Raw genomic sequence first — 17,994 nt, 5'->3', positions numbered from 1 at the left:
TACAGTAAACCAACAGCCAACATCAAACTAAATGGACAGAAACTCAATGCAATTCCTCTAAAATCAGGAACAAGACAAGGCTGTCCACTCTCTCCATACCTTTTCAAGATTGTACTTGAAGTTCTAGTCAGAGCCATACGACAACAAAAGGGGATCAAGAGGATACAAATTGGGAAGGAAGAGGTTAAACTTTCACTATTTGCAGATGATATGATAATCTACATAAATGACCCAAAGAACTCTACCAGGGAACTCTTACAGCTGATTAACACCTTCAGCAAAGTGGTAGGCTACAAGATCAACTCAAAAAAATCAGTAGCTCTACTATATACAGATGATAAAAGGGCTGAGAAAAAAATCAGAGAAACATCACCCTTTACAATTGCCACAAACAACATAAAATACCTTGGGGTAATGCTAACCAAACAAGTGAAAGACCTGTATCAAAAGAACTTTGAATCTTTAAAGAAAGAAATTAAAGAAGCCCTCAGAAAATGGAAAGATCTCCCATGCTCTTGGATAGGTAGGATCAATGTAGTAAAAATGGCAATCCTGCCAAAAGCAATCTACAGATTTAATGCAATCCCCATTAAAATCCCAGCACAATTCTTCACAGACCTTGAAAGAACAATAATCAATTTTGTATGGAAAAACAAAAGACTCAGGATAGCCAAAACAACCCTGTTTAACAAGGCAACGTCCGGAGGCATCACCATCCCTGACTTCAAGCTCTATTATAGAGCTATAGTCCTGAAAACAGATTGGTATTGGCACAAAAATAGACAGGTAGATCAATGGAATCGAATTGAAAACCCCGATATTAACCCATACACGTATGAACATCTGATCTTTACTAGAAGCTAAAAATATACAATGGAATAAAGAAAGCATCTTCAACAAATGGTGCTGGCATAACTGGAGGCTGGCATGAAGAAGACTGCTGATCGATCCATGTCTATTGCCATGCACAAAACTTAAGACCAATGGATCAAAGACCTCAACATAAATCCAGCCACACTGAACCTCTTAGAAGAGAAAGTGGGTGGTACCCTTGAACGAATTGGTACAGGAGACAGCTTCCTGAATATAACACCACTAGCACAGACAGTGAGATCCACAATTAATAGATGGGACCTCCTGAAACTGAGAAGCTTCTGTAAGGCAAAGGACACAGTCAGCAAGACAAAAAGGCAACCCACAGAATGGGAAAAAATATTCACTAACCCCACATATGACAGAGGGCTGATCTCCAAAATTTACAAAGAACTCAAGAAGCAAGTCTCCAAATCACCAAAGGATCCAATTAAAAAGTGGGCTGCAGAACTAAATAGAGAATTTTCAATAGAGGAGTCTAAAATGGCTGAGAGGCACTTGAGAAAGTGCTCAACATCCTTAGCCATCCGGGAAATGCAAATCAAGGCAACTCTTAGATACCAACTTACTCCTGTGAGAATGGCTAAAATCAAAAACACCAATGACAATTTGTGCTGGAGAGGATGTGGTAAAAGGGGAACACTCCTCCATTGCTGGTGGGAGTGCCAACTTGTTCAGCCACTTTGGAAATCAGTGTGGAGATTCTTCAGAAAAATGGGAATAAACCTACCACAAGACCCTGCAACTCCACTCTTAGGCATATATCCAAAAGATGCCCATTCATACAACAAGGATGTCTGTTCCACTATGGTCACAGCAGCATTATTTGTCATAGCCATGACTTGGAAGCAACCTATATGTCCCTCAACCGAAGAGTGGATAGAGAAAATGTGGTACATTTACACAATGGAGTACTATTCAGCAGAAAAAAAACAATGGAATCCTAAGATTTGCAGGCAAATGGATGACACTAGAAGAAACCATCCTGAGTGAGGTAACACAGCCACAAAAAGAGAAACATGGTGTGTATTCTCTCATATATGGATTTTAGACATAGATCTGGAGAGTGCCAGCCTACAATCCCATGGCCGGAGAGTCAGGGAAACAGAACCTTCATTCAGTGGTTGATGGAGGCAGAGGCAGACTCCCACGGCTAAGCACTGAGCTGAACTCAAGAAAGCCAGTAACAGAGAAGGAGGACTGATGACCAAAGGGATTAAGACTGGGCTGGCTTAAACCCCAGAAACAGCTGACCTGACAAGGGTTAAGTATTGAATCCCAGGCTGATGCCTGGGAATCCAACATGGGACTGATCAAGACCCCCCTGAATGGGGGTGTCAGTGAGGAGTCCTAGGCAATCTACGCTGCCTTTGGTAGTTGACCAGTATTTATTCCTGGCGTACAAATGGACATTGGGTGCCCATCCCACAATGAGAGATGCACTCTCACCCTGGACTCTTGGGGGAGGTTCTAGGCCCTGTCCTGGATGAAATGACAGACTATGGACACCCCCTTGGAAGAACTCACCCTCCCTGGGGAAAGGAGGGGGTATTGGGTGGGTGGTGGAAGGGGGTGGGAGGAGGGGGAGGGAAAGGGAGAGGGATGTGAGATTGACTTGTGAAGAAACCTTGTTTCTAATTTGAATTTAAATTTAAAAATAAAATTTTTTAACACAAAAAAGAAAAAGCACCTAAGAACATAGTATAGAGTAATGAAAGCGACTTGCTAGTGAAGGCTAACTTGCCATATCATTCATAAACATTCCTGGAATAAACATGAAGGAGGTGGAGTCCTCTCAGGAAACCAGTCTGTCTCTTCTGGACTGCTTGATTCACAATTCCCTCCCTCCCTTGTTCCCTCCATTCCTCCCTTCTTGTCAAGCCAATGTGGACATGAGGTGTTTCTTTTTACATATTATCTAGGGGGTATCTGATATTAATTATCTCACAGATCTATAGCTCAGAAGTCAGGGTGAGGTTCAGCCGGAGTCTCTCTCTGGGGGTCTCATAAGTCTAAAATCAAAGAGTCACGCATTGTGGGGCTCTTACTGCAGTGTGAGGGCCTCTTGTTTGCTCTTTTAGGTTAGAAGTAGTCTGTCCTTGTGTCACTAGGTTCCTGGATGTCTTACTGGCTATTAGGTGGAGGACATTTTCAGCTCCTACAACCTGCTTGCTCTTTCCTGCCTTGTGGCCAGCTCTGTAACACACAGTTTGTATTGCTAGGACCAGTGGGATAGCTGTCATTTAAAATCCTTCTGTATTCTTGTATCTCTGACTATTAGATCTTCTCTCAAAGGGTTTCATTTGATATTTTCACACTTATCAGGTCACTCTTCATTTTGATTAATAGAGTAACTGATTAGGGATGTGAATTATATTGGAAAAAACCCTTTTAGCATGTAGTTATAACATTCACAAATTCTTCCCAAACCTTAGGGTAAAGGTTTAGGAAAAATCACATTCACTATGGAACAAGTCTATTGGGGTCATCTCTTACTCTCCTTTGTCCCTAGCTCTTTTCTTTCCTCTCAAGTGGAAAATATACTGGACTAGTGAGATGGCTCTGAGGTTAAAGATACTTGCCACCAAGACTGATGACCTGAGTTCAATCCCTAAGACCCACATAATGTGAGGAGAACTGACTACCTCTGATTACCACATACGTGCTGTGGCATGTACATGCCCATACATATAAACATATGCATAAATATAAAAAAGTAAAATTAAATATACATACACACATACATATATATGTATATATATGTATATATATGTATATATATGTATCCACCTTTCTGAAATCTCTTGGGTGTATCATACCAGCAAAGTAGCAACTTGATAGCTTAAATATCACCATCTCAAAGTAAAATCTCCCCATATAGAGCCTCTCAGTCTGGCACACATATGGCTACTGATATAATCCTATCATAAATCAGGACTACAGTTTTACTAGGCTATGATACTTCATTGACTCGTATTTGTTACGTGTAATTTCACTTAATGGTAGATTGCCGCCACATACCTAGCTTTTATGAGCAAGATAACATCTAGTTTCTGATGGTAAGACCCGACTCAGATTTCAAAATCATTTGACCTATAAGCATCTAGCCTCTTGCAGAATCCAGTAGCAAGTCAAGAGTCTGTTTCTCAAAATGATAGTCATATACTATAGAGGGCATAAGTTTGCTCCCAATCTCTAGAAATGTTTTCCAAATCTATTGGCACCTGAGATGGATTGTAGTAGACACCTGGAGTGTGATAGTCATTAGTATCAAGTTCATGAAGTCTAAGTGAAAGAGAAACTTATACTGCAAAATAGATTTATCATCTATGTTCTAGTCTCATATATATCTGTTGTGATAAAACATTAGGATAAAAAGCAATTTTGGTGAGGATCAGGTTTATTTCAGCCTATAATTCCAGGCTACAGTCCATCATCAAGGGCAAGTCAAGACAGGAGCTTCAAACATCTAGTGCCATCAGATTCCCAGTTAGAAGCAGAGAGTAATGAATACTTGTGTGCTTATTTACTTATGCTAGGCTAGATTTCTCCACTCTTATACCACAGTGGTCTAGGTCTTCTCACATCAATTAATTATAGCAGTTCCACATAGACATGTCTATAGGGCACCCAATGTGGACAATCTCTCATTGAGACTTTCTTCCCAGGTGATCCTATATTGTATTAAATTGACAATTAAAGCTAACCCTCACAACCCACTCAAAGGTGCCAGCATGTGGTGATGTCACACGTCTTTAATCCTAGCACTTGGGAGGCAAAGGCAAGCAGATGTCTGTGAGTTCGAAGCCAGCCTGGCCTACAGAGTGAGTGCCAAGAGAGGCTCCAGAACCTTAACTGAGAAAATTCCCTGACCAGATTGACTGGTTAGAAAGCCTGTGTTGCATTTTGATTGATGATTAATGTGGGAGGGCTCACTGTGGGCGGTTGTTATCCCTGAACTGGTGGTAGAAAGCAGGTGGACAAAGCCGAGAAAGCCATGAAGAGCAAGCCAGGAAGCAGTATCCCTCCATGACCTCTGCATTAGTTCCTTCTTTCAGTTTCCCTCAGCGATAGATTGTAATGTGGATCAGTAAGCAGAAATAAATCATTTACTCCCCAAATTGCCTTTGATTTTGATGTGTTATGACAGCACGTGAAAAGTAATGAAGACACTCCCACTCTGCATCCTCACAAGAAACAAGAAAAACAACGAGAACAAAAACCTAGAAAACTAGATGAACCAGGAAAAATAAGAAGCTCATACCCTGTGTCTTGTCTCAATGTCCACAAGAAATTTAATCCAGAGGATCCTAAAACAGCCTGGTTCTATAAGTTAAATAAGTCTTGCATTCCCAGTAGAAATGGGTAGTTGAAAATCAGTCAACTTAAGTTATAATGACAAAAATGTTCAAAAATAAACTTTCCCAGTCATTTAGCAAATAGATGTGCTTAGCACACCCCATGTTACTTATCTTCTAGGTCAAATCTGTCTTCTCAAAGTACCTAAAGAACTTTCTGTGTATTATATGCCAGGTAATAAACACAGTTAGGGTGATGGTGCAGTGTGATATTTCACAGAATCCAAGACAATCAAAGTTTCTACTAATTTTGGCAGAGAACGGGAGAGTTGAAGAGACTTTCAGGAGAGTTGGTAGAGCCTTGAGGCAAGACTGAAGTGTACTGCAAGTCCTGCCAAATGGAAGCAACCCTCATAGATAAGGAATAAGCATTTTTTATGTCAATAGTTGTATACCAGTAGTGGCTCTGTCACCGAAATTCCTTCCCTGGGGGAGATGTAAACCTCCTCTCAAGGCTCTAATGACAAACCCAGGCACAACTCCACAAAATTTTACCCTAAGGTACAAATGATCTTATTAGTCCTTACTTACAGAGCAGTGAGTGAGGGGTTACAGGCAAGAATATGGGCATAGAGAAGCCACAATAGACAGTCTGCACCCAACATGGATGATGAATCCCTTACAGTTGCTTAGTTGGAAGATTTTTATTCATGGAAGGATGTTGGATTTTTGTCTAAGATCTTTTCTGCAGCAGTTGAAATGATCATGTTATTCCTGTCCTTAAGTCCATTTATATGACTACTTATGTTTATTTGCTCATGTATGTTGAACAATTCTTACATCACTAGAATGAAGTCACTTGACCATGATCTTTTACATGTGTTCTTGAATATGGTTTGCAAGTATTTTTACTGACAATTTTCACATCTTTGGTCATAAGGGAGATTGGCTTGTATTTTATTTTTTGTTAAATTTTTATCTGGTTTTGGTAATAGGATAATACTGGCTTCATTAAAAACATTTGGAGTTGGGCCTTTAATCTAAGCACTTGGGAGGCAGAGGGAAGCAGACTTCTGCGAATTATAAGCTAGCCTAGTCTACATAGTGAGTTCTAGACCAGCCAATATACACAGTGAGTTCTAGGTAAGGCTCGTCTACATAGTGAGTTCTAGGCCAGTCAAAGCTACACAGAGCAACACTGTCTAAATAAATAAATAAACACACACTTTGAAAGTGTTCCTTCCTTTTCTATTTTGTAAAAAGAACTTGAGTGATATTTATGTTAATTCTTCTTAGAAGGTCTGGTAAAATTCTACACTGAATCTACCAGCATATTTTAAATGACTGCTTCAGCCTCATTTATTGATACAGATTCGTTTAAATTATTTACTTCTTCTTGGCTTAACTCTGGTAGGTCATTTGTATCTAGAAATTCATTTCTCTCTTAGATACTCCAATTTAGTAGAATATGAATATTTAAACTATGTCCTCATGATTTTTCTTTTAAGCTAGAAGGTTTTTTTAAATTACTATTATAGTCTCTTCATCTGTTATTGGTCTATTCAGGTTGTTGACTTATTCTTGGTTTAATTTTAGTGGTTTGGTTGAATCTAGAAATTATTTATCTTAGATTTTGGTTTAATGGGGTACAGATTGTTAATATTCTGATTATTATTTATTATTGTTGTTAGGTGTCCATTGTAATCTTTTTATTATTATCATAATTATTATTTTGTGTCTATTGTAATCTTTTTTGCTTACCTCTAATTCTGTTAATTTGGGTCCTTCTTGTCTTTCTTTTGGTAAGTTGGGTTAAGGGTCCCCCAATCTTGTTTATCTTTCCAAAGAACTGACTTAGATTCATTGATACTTTATATTGCTTTCTTGGTTTCCATTTGGTTGATTCCAGCTCTTATTTTTTTATTATTTTTTCCATTGATTAGGTTTTGATTTGGATTGTTCTTGTCTTTCTATCATTGTTATTTATTTTCTGATTTTTTTAATGCTAGGCACTTAGAGGTATAAATTTTCCTTGCAGGACTGCTTTCAATGTATCTCAGAGGTTTTTGTTTTGTTGTGTTTTCATTTTCACTTACTTCCAGGGAAATTTTTTTTCTCTGAGGTAGGGTTTCTCTGTGAAATAGTTCTGGCTGTCCTGGAGTTCACTCTGTAGACAAGGCTGGCCTTGAACTTAGAGATCCACCTGCATCTGCCTCTCAAGTGTTGGGGTTAAAGGTGTGCACTACCACCACCCAGCACCAGAAACTTTTTATTTTTTTCTTATTTTCATTCAGCAATGAGTTATTTAATTCCCATGAGTATTTTTTATTTACTGGGAAATGTGTTTGCTTTCAATTTTAGTTTTATTGCTTTGTGGTCATATCAGCTTAAAGGAGTGATGTCACCATTTTTGAACTTGTAAGATGTGTTTTGTGTCCCAGGATGTGATCTGTTTCGAAAAGTTTCTATGTGATGATGAATAAAATGTGTATTCTTTGGTGTTTGAGTGGAATATTTTGTAGATATCAAATGATTCATGCATCACATCAATTAATTATGATGTTTGCCTGTTTATTTTTTGCCCAGATAATCTGTCTATGGGAGAAAGTGGGGTATTGAAATCATCTAATATTAGTGTATTCATATTAATCTGTATCTTTAAATTCAGTTGTAGGTTTTTTTATGAAATTGGTTGTCTAAGAGTTTAGTTCATAGATGTTTAGGATAGTAATGTCTTCTTGGTTAACTATTCTCTTGATTACAGTGCAGTGCCCATCTTTACCTCTGGATAGTTTTAATTGGAAGTCCATTTTGTCACATGTTAGGATAGTGATGCCTGCTCACAGTAATCAAATTGATTATGGTTTCTTAATTTCTTACACAGTCTCTCTGCTATGCTCATTCTTCCCTTCAGATCAAAATAATACTACTGTATTTTCTTTGTGTTTGGTTTGTTGGATACAAATTTTTTAGGCTGTTTACATGATGGAAAGTTTTTCTTCCTCTTTCAGTTATAGCAGGTAGTTTTGCTGGGTATATCAGTCTAGCCTGGCCATTATAGTCTTTTAGGACTTGGAATGCATTGCTCCAGACTCTTCTGCCTTTCAACGTTTCCATTGAGAAATCAGCCCTTATTCGGTTGATTTCCCTTTTTATGTGACTTGTGTTATTTTTCAAAACTTTCAATATACTTTCTTTGTTATGTATATTTAGTGTTTTAACTCTGATACTGTGGAGATTTTCTTTTCTGGTCTTGCCTATTTTGTGTTCTGTGTGCTTTTTGCAAATGTATGAGTGTGTCTTTTCTTAGTTTAGGGAAGTTTTCTTCTATGATCTCATTGAAGATATGGTCTATCTTGGGATTATTTTTCCTTATCTATGTGCATGATTTGAAGGTTTTTTATGGTGCTCCACATTTACTGTATGTTCCTATCTTGTGCTATGTAAGCATTTTCATATTCCTTGATTATTTGCTCTAGATCTTCTACTTTATCTTTACATCCTAATATCCTGTTTTCTGCTTGATTCATTCTACTTGTAAGTCTTTCTTTTGAATTTTATAGTTGAGATACTGGGTTTTCAATTTTATCCTCATTTCAGCCCAAGTCTTCTTCATTGTTTCTATCTCCTTATTGAATTCTGTTCTTAAGTCTTGAATTATTTTAATCATTTCCATCAGCCTTAAGTTTGCTTATTCAGATGTTCTCTCTCCATAAGTTCTTCCTCCTTACTTTCACTGAGCTGTTTCTTTGTATCTCCTTTAAATCCCTCAAATTCTTTGATGAAGTTCGTGATTGTTCTCTTAAATTGTGTACTGGTGTTCATTAGGCAATTCTCATGCGTTTATTTAGATAATTTTTCTCATTAGCAAACATTTCCTCAGAACTGGCAGGTTTTGGAGAGTAACTACAACTTGATCTTTCATATCGGTAGGATTTTTGCAACGAGATATGGCCAGGTGGACTGTTGGTTCTGAGTTTTCAAACATTACAGGCTTTGTGAGACATCAGTCGTGCCCCTCACTCTTGTTCTCAAATAAGCTATTTTCTAGAGACAATTCAGAAGATGCTTGGGTAATGCCAGAACTTCATTTCTTTTGTTGTTTAGACTTATTTATATTGTGTGCATGAACGTTTTCCTGCATGTATGTATGTGTCCCACATGTATGCCTCATGATAAGAAGGTTAGATGAGGACTTGGTCTTCCTGTGGATGACGCTGAGCCACCATGTTGGTGTGGCAAACTGAACCTGGTCTTCTACAAGAGCAGCAAGTGCTCTTTATCATCGAGCCAACTGTTTTCTTTTCTTTTTCGAGACAGGGTTTCTCTGTGGCTTTGGAGGCTGTCCTGGAACTTGCTCTTCTAGACCAGGCTGGTCTTGAATTCGCAGAAATCTTCCTGCTTCTGCCTGTGGGGTGCTGGGACTAAAGGCGTGCACCACCACCACCTGGCTGAGCCATCTTGATAGCCTCATTTACTTATTTCTAAAACAATATATCAGTGAAGGATTTCAAAACAGTATATAGTATAGGGGGTTAGAAAACAATTTTTCATGTGTCTCTGGGGCCTGTTCTTGATGTCTAGTCTTTTCCTTGCTTACTCTCCCAAAAGGACAGTAAAGTGCATTCTCGATACCCTGGTGTCATCTGCTTTGGTCTGTCAGAGCCCTTTCACTTCAAAAGGTCTTGAGGTGGCAGTAGTGAGCTTCTAAAGACACAAGCTTCAAAGTGGGATTTAGTCACTACTCTAACCCCGAGGGAAACCTAGTCCCCTCTCCCTTACTACCTCTGATATAGGGCAAATTGCTTAACTTGTCTGAGCCCCTTTCCTCATCTGCAAAGTCACGTGATACGACTTACAATGTGCCTTACAAAGGTGTTGTAAGACGTGTGTCAAGCAGCTGACACGCCAGTTCGGTGCCATCTTTGACTGCATCTTAACTCTTTGATGATCTAGCCATTTGACAACTTTCAATCAAGCAATGTTTTCACTTTACCTCAGTCTCTTCAAGATAATCCATGTAGGGCCAGAGTGGGAGGCTTAAGATGATTGGCTTGCATGACCCTGTGGTGATGGTGCATGGAGCCTTGAGTGACTGAAGAAGCTTTGATTTAAAAAAAAAAAGCTCACCCTTGGCCTAAGGAATTAGAGCTTTAGAACTTGGTCTGAAAGGATCTGGCTCTTGGGAAGGCGGCACTCTGAAGTCAGCAGATGTGTTGACCTGGTTGCGCCTGCGGAATTGTGGGAGAAGGGTAAAGGAACCGAGTTCTGGCTGATTTCATCTCCACTCCCTAATCTGTAAAATACAAGTAAGGTGAAAAGACAGTTTGGAGTATGTCAAGGACATGCCAGCTGTGGTTGGCACATCTGTACAGTAATAAGCCGAAGCCTGAGACAACTTTAGAAATCTGGAGTGTAGCCACACAGTGGCAGACAATGTCAAGATTGGCCTGGGACCCTTCAGCCTCTATCAAAGGTAGATAAAGCCACCCTCAGATGACTTCCTGTATCTTTTGAAGGGGATTCTAATAAATGGAGAATAATCTACACAGTTTACTAGAAGAGTCAAGTGAAGTACTCCTAGTTACAGTCAATCGACGTTGCTCCTACCTGGCCTGACTTGGGGAAAGGTGGGTTTTACCATTAGCCAACAGCAGATGAAAACACAAGTACAGACAACCTCCTCACTGATATTTCTTTTATCATGCTGAAATCTGACTTGCAGGTGTCTCATAGATGTGCAAATCTGTGTCGAAATGGAAACTTGGACACTTGCCGTCACTCTTACCTGAATAAATGTAGATGTGAATTTTTTCCCTAGACATGGTTTCTCTGTATAACAGCTTTGCCTGTCCTAGAACACAAGTTGTAGATTAGCTGGCCTTAAACTCACAGAGATTTGCCTGCCTCTGCCTCCTGAGTACTGGGATTAAAGGTATATGCCATCACACCCGGTGTAAAATTATTATTTAAATTGATATTTTCTTCATCAGTTTTTTTCACATTTAGGCCAGTGTTTCTTTTCTTTTCTTTTTTTTCAGGTTTTAGTGCATTTATTGAGTGGCTTCTCTCCAAAGAGCTAAGATAAAGTCATGATTATATTTATTTGAAAGAAACAAAACTCTCATCCAAACAGGTATTTCTTATCCTCCTTAGAGTTCAACGATTAAATGTGCTTTTTTTCTTTAGCACATGTATTGAGAAAATTCTTTTGTATAATGAAAATTATAAAATATAACAAAAACATTTATAGCATTAACATAGGAGAAAGGGTACCTCCCTCTCAGAAAAAGTCACCCCTTTGAATGACACACAATTCGTGCCAGGGTCAACAGATTAGCACTGTATCTCCTAAGAAAACAGACTCTGTATGGCAATTCCCTATTTCTGCCTCCACATAGTTCCTTCCATGGAGGCTTAAACAGCAGTGTAAATCTGCTCCAGAAGCAGGTGAACTTTTCAGAGATTTCAAACAAATTTAGCCTTTGAATTCAGGGTCACCGTATAAACTAGCTTCGTGTCTCTCTGTGTGTGTGATCAATATATCTGAGTACAAGTAGCAAGACAAGGAAAGAGTTGTTTTAAAGAATAGCTGGAATTTTCCTACAGGTTCTTAAAGTCTCTTTAGACCAGTGGTTCTGAACATGTGTGTCACAACCTCCAGAGGCTCCGCATATCGATATTCTATATCATATATTTACATTATGATTCACAGCAGTAACAGAGTTATGAAGTAGCAACACAGATAATTTTATGGTTTGGGGTCATCACAACATGAGAAACTGTATTAAAATGTTGCAGCATTAGGAAGATTGAGAACCACTGCATTGGACCAGAATTCTGAATTTGAATATTTGTTTTGCAAATACATTGGTCAAGGAAACTTGTACTGGGCATTCTCAATAAACACGATAGGGCCTGTTACTCCCCTTACACCATATGCAGCATACCAATGAGCTCCTTGGATTCACCTCAAAGCAGATACAGTGATTTCCGCAAGGAGGAGAAGATAGGCCAGTGTTTCTTAAAGTGTTTGATGATAAAAAAAAAATCACATGTAATACTTGCTAAAACCACAAAGGGTCAAGCCCCCACCACCTTCTCACCTGTATTGAATTAGGAGTCATTGAAGCAGGAGAGCTAATTTTATATTTTTACTCAGATCCAAGCTTTGTAACATTACTGAGGGGGCAATTCAAGCTACAGTGATAGAAGGCTATCAGAAACTCAATGAAAGTGCTCTAGAAAAATACCACCTCCCCTACCTCCAATCTCTCTCAAAGACTCAAAATTATATAATCATATTCAGTCACGCACACCAGATCTGAGAGAGAGGGGGGAGGGAGGGATAGAAGGATGGAGGGAAGGAGGGAGGGAGGGAGGGAGAGAGAGAGAGAGAGAGAGAGAGAGAGAGAGAGAGAGAGAGAGAGAGAGAGAGAGAGAGAGAGAGTCTCCAGGGTGGGATTGCCCTCTATTTCTTATAACTTTACTTGAATAATAGATGAAAAATCTAGTTGATATTTCCAAACTGATTTCCTGAACTTCTATTTCTTTCAGAGTCAGGGTATGAAATCTGCCCAAACAAGAAACCCCTTCCTTGAAAAGTTCAAAGGTAGGTATACATACTGTGGTATCTGTAAGTGGATTTATTTCAGAACAAATAAAAATATCCTTAATTATTTAGAGCTATAACTTAAAACAAAACAAAACAAACTTTCCTGACCTTTTTGGTCAGGCATGACTAGGATCCAGCATAAAATGGTGCTAGCCAAAACTTGAATCAGAATGCCATCATACAGACACCGCCCAACAATTTTCCTATCTTCTATCTCCTGTTCTATATCTAATGACGCCTACACTCAAGGTGAGTTGGAGGTAGGTCCTCTGTGGGTCTGCTAAAATTAGGCCTTGGGTTGGCGATAGTTCACTAATAGAGTGCTTGCTCAGTATGTGTGGGGCATTGGTTCTGATCCCTACAGCTAAGAGAGAATGAAAAGAGATAGACTGGGGGAAAAGCTTTTTAATGTGTAGAGTCCTCTGTCCTCTTCCCAGAGGTCACTTGAACAGCTCTAAAAAGAGGCTTGAGTAATTTTCATTTTTAAACAAAACAGCACTACTGTTTTGGCACACAAGATCAGTGCTCACTTAGGAAAATAATGACCTAAATGTCCACAGGCAGATAAGCGAAAAGACCAGATGAACTCTCTAGGAAAAAAATTCTTAGTTTTCAACACATTATTATTGTATTTTAATGCTTTCTGTGGATTAGTAAAACTGTCAAGAGTGAGACTTTTGACAGGCCCCCTCCACTCTGAGGACAACGTAGCAGCTGAAGAGGACCATCACAGTCATAGATGAAGACAAACTCCTGCTCTGAACATCACAGACAACCTGTAACAGCCCTGGGAAGCAGCAGGCTAAATAAAACAAGCTGTGGGGAATGCTAGATGAACCTGGTTACCCACTGCTATTCTCAGTCAGGTCAGAGGGTAGCACTTCCAAAAGAATGTCTGTGGTTAGTTCAAACACAGTCTTTCATTTGTGCAAATGACTGTCATAATTGCAACAGCCCCTCCTGGCCATGTAATTAGACTGCTCAACTCACTTTTCCAGTTAGCTGGGAGACACTCCTCTGTGGCAACACTAGGCCCATTATCATATTATTATTTGGTTGTAGGAAGGGGTTTGGTTGAGACAAGATCTTATCCAAGGCTAGTCTCAAACTCCCTTATGTATCTAAGATTGGCTTTGAACTCCTAATCCTCTTCTCTCCAACTCCCACCATTCCCCAGTGCTTGGATTACAAGTGTGCACCGCCATGGCTGGCTCAAGATTAGGCTCATTAAAAGGCTTCTCTTGAGTGATCATCTCTTGCCTCCTTTTGATATTCATCATCGTAGGTGTCATTAAAGTGGCTGACCTGGTAACACAAAGAGAAGACGGCAGAAACAGCAAAGGATGGCTGACAGTGACTGTGATGGTGGCGGCAAGAGAGCAGAAGAGAGCCCCAGAGAGCAACCAGGGCAAGAAGCTCAGCTGGCAGAGACAGAGAAGGCTGTGAATAGTTGAAGACAAGACATTGCAGGCCCTAGCTACTAGAAAACTTTCTGGGAGGTGCCATGTCTTCAGGGTCAAGTGTCCTACATCCTGACCATGGAAGACACAATGACAGTCGCTGTTAAAGGCAAAGGGGCCCAAAACCCCAGGTGTAAGAGCTATAATCTTAGCTAGCATCTAAGAGCTGAGGGTCCAAAGTCTTGAGAGCTTCTCAGAAGCTATTACTCCGGTAAGTACTATGTGATGTTACCTGCTGGCACTATTCACCAGGGATTCAAACAGCCTGCTGATGCTGCAACAACCAGTGATTAAAGTCCAGCAAGATAGGCTTCCAACTCGAGGGCCTAAGCTTGTAAGTCTGACTGCTAAAGGCTGGTGTGATGGTCCTCTATCTCTTTTGGCTTGACACTTGTAAATCTCTGGGTTTTTCAGTCCAACCCCTATGCCTTGGGCCCAGGACTGCCAACATAGAAGAGCTCCTTGCCAGCTCATGATTTCTATCTAGGTGGAACAAAAGGATGCCACTCTATGGCTGGCAACAGTTTGTCCCTACTGATGCATATTTAAGCTGAATTTCTCCAAGTGGCAGGGTTATCAGGTAAAATCGAGACAGCATTGACTGAGTCATGAGGAACCACTTTTGGGTCTCCTCTCAGGAGAAGTGTAGGGTGTTGGAGGACGGACTTATTACTTACAGGCAGGGCTGATAATGAAGTATCTCACCTTGCTTTTGCCTGGGTGTCTTCTGTATGCACCGGGTTGTCAATCTCATGAGCACGCTGTGTGATGTGAAAACCTTGATAATAGGGATGTCATCGCCATGTTATGGTGCAGCCTAGTCTTGAACTTCACTGCTTGAAAAACTATGAGCCAAAATACATCTATAATGCAGGCTTTATGGATTTTTCAGTGAGTACAAACATTTCCATACATAACTGATTATGGAGAATTATCTATGAAAATTGCAGGGGCGGGAATAATCACATCTAATTGTAGATGGAGAAGTGAACGCAGGGGCAAATTAGAAATGGCTCTAAGATGGTCAAGAAGAAACTCTCAGGCTATCACCTCCTCATTCTGGAATATGGCAGAGAGACCTTCCCTTATGTCTTACAGATAGAGTGCAAATCCCTTTTAGAATAGAACACTCAGCCGAAGCACATTGCCGTCTTGAGCGCTCAAGCTCTGGAGGAGCCAAGAGCTACAGTAGACACTGGGAGTGTCATTTCTCGCCCCAGTCAGCTGCCATCACCTCCAGTAGACCTGGAAGACGCAGTAAAAATATGGTGAGAAGGCAAACCCAGTGAGTGAAGGGGGCCAAGCAGGTCCTTAGGAAGTGGATACCTCCAACAGGCTTCAGGTGAAGAATTCTTGATGGAGCAGTAACAAATACTATGCATATTCACAGCAAGCTATGTGAGGAAACAGTCAGCAACACTTAGGCACTGAAGCACACTTCCATGCCTGTAAAATTACTCACAGGAGACATTTGATTTAAGATTTAAGGAAATCTTTCCCCCCATAAGTCAGAGTTGCCATTCAAAGTGTTGCTTTACAAAGGAAAACGTCTTGTCTCCAAGTAACCACTAGATGCTGCTAACGGGCTGTGGAGTGTTTTGTTTTTTGTTTTGGTTTCATCTAAGGCTGATGAATGACTGAATTAGAATTTAAGGGAACTCCAGAGGAATTACAAACAGTACAGTATGAACATACATACCAGAAAAAAATACCCTACAAAATCAACAAGAAATTAGTACTAAAGATGTCTGACTACTTAGAGGAGATTGTGGCATAGTTGAAGGTCATACTAGGATTCTGACACTTACTGGTCAGTTAAATAACAATGTTAAGTCTCTAGATATAACCTTTCCAACCTCATCAGAAACCATACTGAAAGGGAACACTGTTGGGGAAGTCCTGTGCATTTGTCAATAAAGCACTGTCTGGCCAATAGGGAATCTAGATATGAGGGACTAGGAGTCCAGAAGGACTCTGGGTAGGAGAAACACAAGAGTCGAGATGTAACCGCCATGGGGTAGGAAGCCCGGAACTAGTCTCCGGTAAGAGAAATACTTAGATTAACAATTATGGGGTAATTACTTAAGTCAGAGCTAGCCAGTAAGAAACAAGCAAGGCCAACAGCTTCATAATTAATATAGCCTCCTGTGTGTTTATTTGGGACTGATGCGGCTCTAGAACCAGGACGGCGGGAAGGCTTCTCTCAAGGAAAAAGCTTCTCTTTACAGAACACTAAAACCAAAGAATCATTTACAATAGCAAAAATGTGGAACCAGACTAGGTGCCCATCGACAAATGAATACATGGAGAAAATGTTCTGTATATACACAACGGAGTTTTATTTAACCATAAAGAATGAGAATATGTCATTTGTAGAAAAATGGATAGAACTTAAAATTATCGTGTTAAATGAAACAAGTCAGTTACCCCTAAAATAAAACAAATATTGCATGATTTCTCATGCATATGGAATCTAGATATAAATGTAAGTATCTACGTACACACAATGTAAAAGTAGAAGGACTCTCAGAAGGGGAAGAGGTCTAAAGGACGGGGGGGGGGGAGAACAAAGAGGGCAATGGGTAGGGGGAAGAAAGCCAAAACACCCATGCTTTCTCTTATGTGTAGGATCTAGATTTAAACACACACACACACACACACACACACACACACACACACACACACACAATGAAATCAGAAGAGGGTTAATTATTTGAGGGAAGCAAAAGGACCAGCATGGACGAGAACAGGGTTGCAGAAAGGTAATACTGAGGGGAGGACAGGAGCAAGGTACAATGGCATATATGCATGAGAATGTCATAACAAAATCCCTTATTTTGTACGCTAACTAAAAACTTAAAAAACATTGCATCTGTTCTGGGTACTCTAATATTTAAATTTTATTTATTTCAAAATCACTGTTTTCGGATTAAGCAAGTGAAGCTGACCTTCTTTTTCTGTGAGTTCTGTTTCCACGGATTTGACCAATCTTTATTTAAAAATATCTGTAAGAATCAAGCATGGCGGTACATGCTTTTAACTCTAGCACTTGAGAGGCAGAGGTGCTGAATCTTTGTGAGTTAAAGGCCAGCCTGGTCTACATAGTGAGCTCCAGGCCAGCTGAGCTCAATAAAAGACTTTTTGGAAGAAATATTTTGTCTGTACTGGATATTTGCAGGCTTATCATCCTATGTACCCTTAATACATACAGAATAGCAACTGTTTATATAGCACTTTCATTGTATTAGATATCTTTAGTAATCTACTGAGGAGTTAAAGCCTAAAGGAAGATGTGCATAGTTATATGCAGATACAACTATAGGTTAAAGTATAGCAGAAAACATGTATAGTTATATAGTTATATACAATACAGTGAATTCCATTGTATCTTAGAGACTTGATACCAAGGGTCAATTGTATTCTATTGCCAGTAGGTAAATTATTAAAATATAGAAAATTACAACAGAAGAAAGTATCCACAGCAAACCACTTAGGGAGCTCTTAGTATAACATACTACATACATTATTGCAAACTATATATTATATATAGTTTTATAAAATACACTATAGTGTATATCATCTAATACATGTGATATACACTATACAGATATATAGTAGTATGCTCCATATTGATTATAATTGTATAGAATTGAGTACAATTATATGATACATAAATAACATGTATAGCACAGGACATTAATTATATATGTATGTAACTTCATCCTATGTAAGCTAGGAAGATAGCATC

The 17,994-nt window shown here is 39.5% G+C and overlaps 1 long non-coding RNA gene across 1 annotated transcript in view; it reads left to right on the top strand.

Moving 5' to 3' along the window:
• Positions 1–11,301, top strand: part of LOC110339320 — a 47,257-nt gene extending 35,956 nt beyond the window's left edge. The window contains exon 3 of the long non-coding RNA XR_002381438.2: positions 11,213–11,301. This is a non-coding gene — a long non-coding RNA (uncharacterized LOC110339320). The remainder of the gene's footprint in view (positions 1–11,212) is intronic.
• Positions 11,302–17,994: the final 6,693 nt, after the last annotated feature.

The sequence above is a fragment of the Mesocricetus auratus genome, unplaced genomic scaffold (assembly GCF_017639785.1).
Source record: "Mesocricetus auratus isolate SY011 unplaced genomic scaffold, BCM_Maur_2.0 Super-Scaffold_100020, whole genome shotgun sequence".
Classification (NCBI taxonomy): domain Eukaryota; kingdom Metazoa; phylum Chordata; class Mammalia; order Rodentia; family Cricetidae; genus Mesocricetus; species Mesocricetus auratus.
The sequence above is the reverse complement of the archived record's forward strand: the minus strand, read 5'-3'. Positions and strand labels throughout refer to the sequence as shown.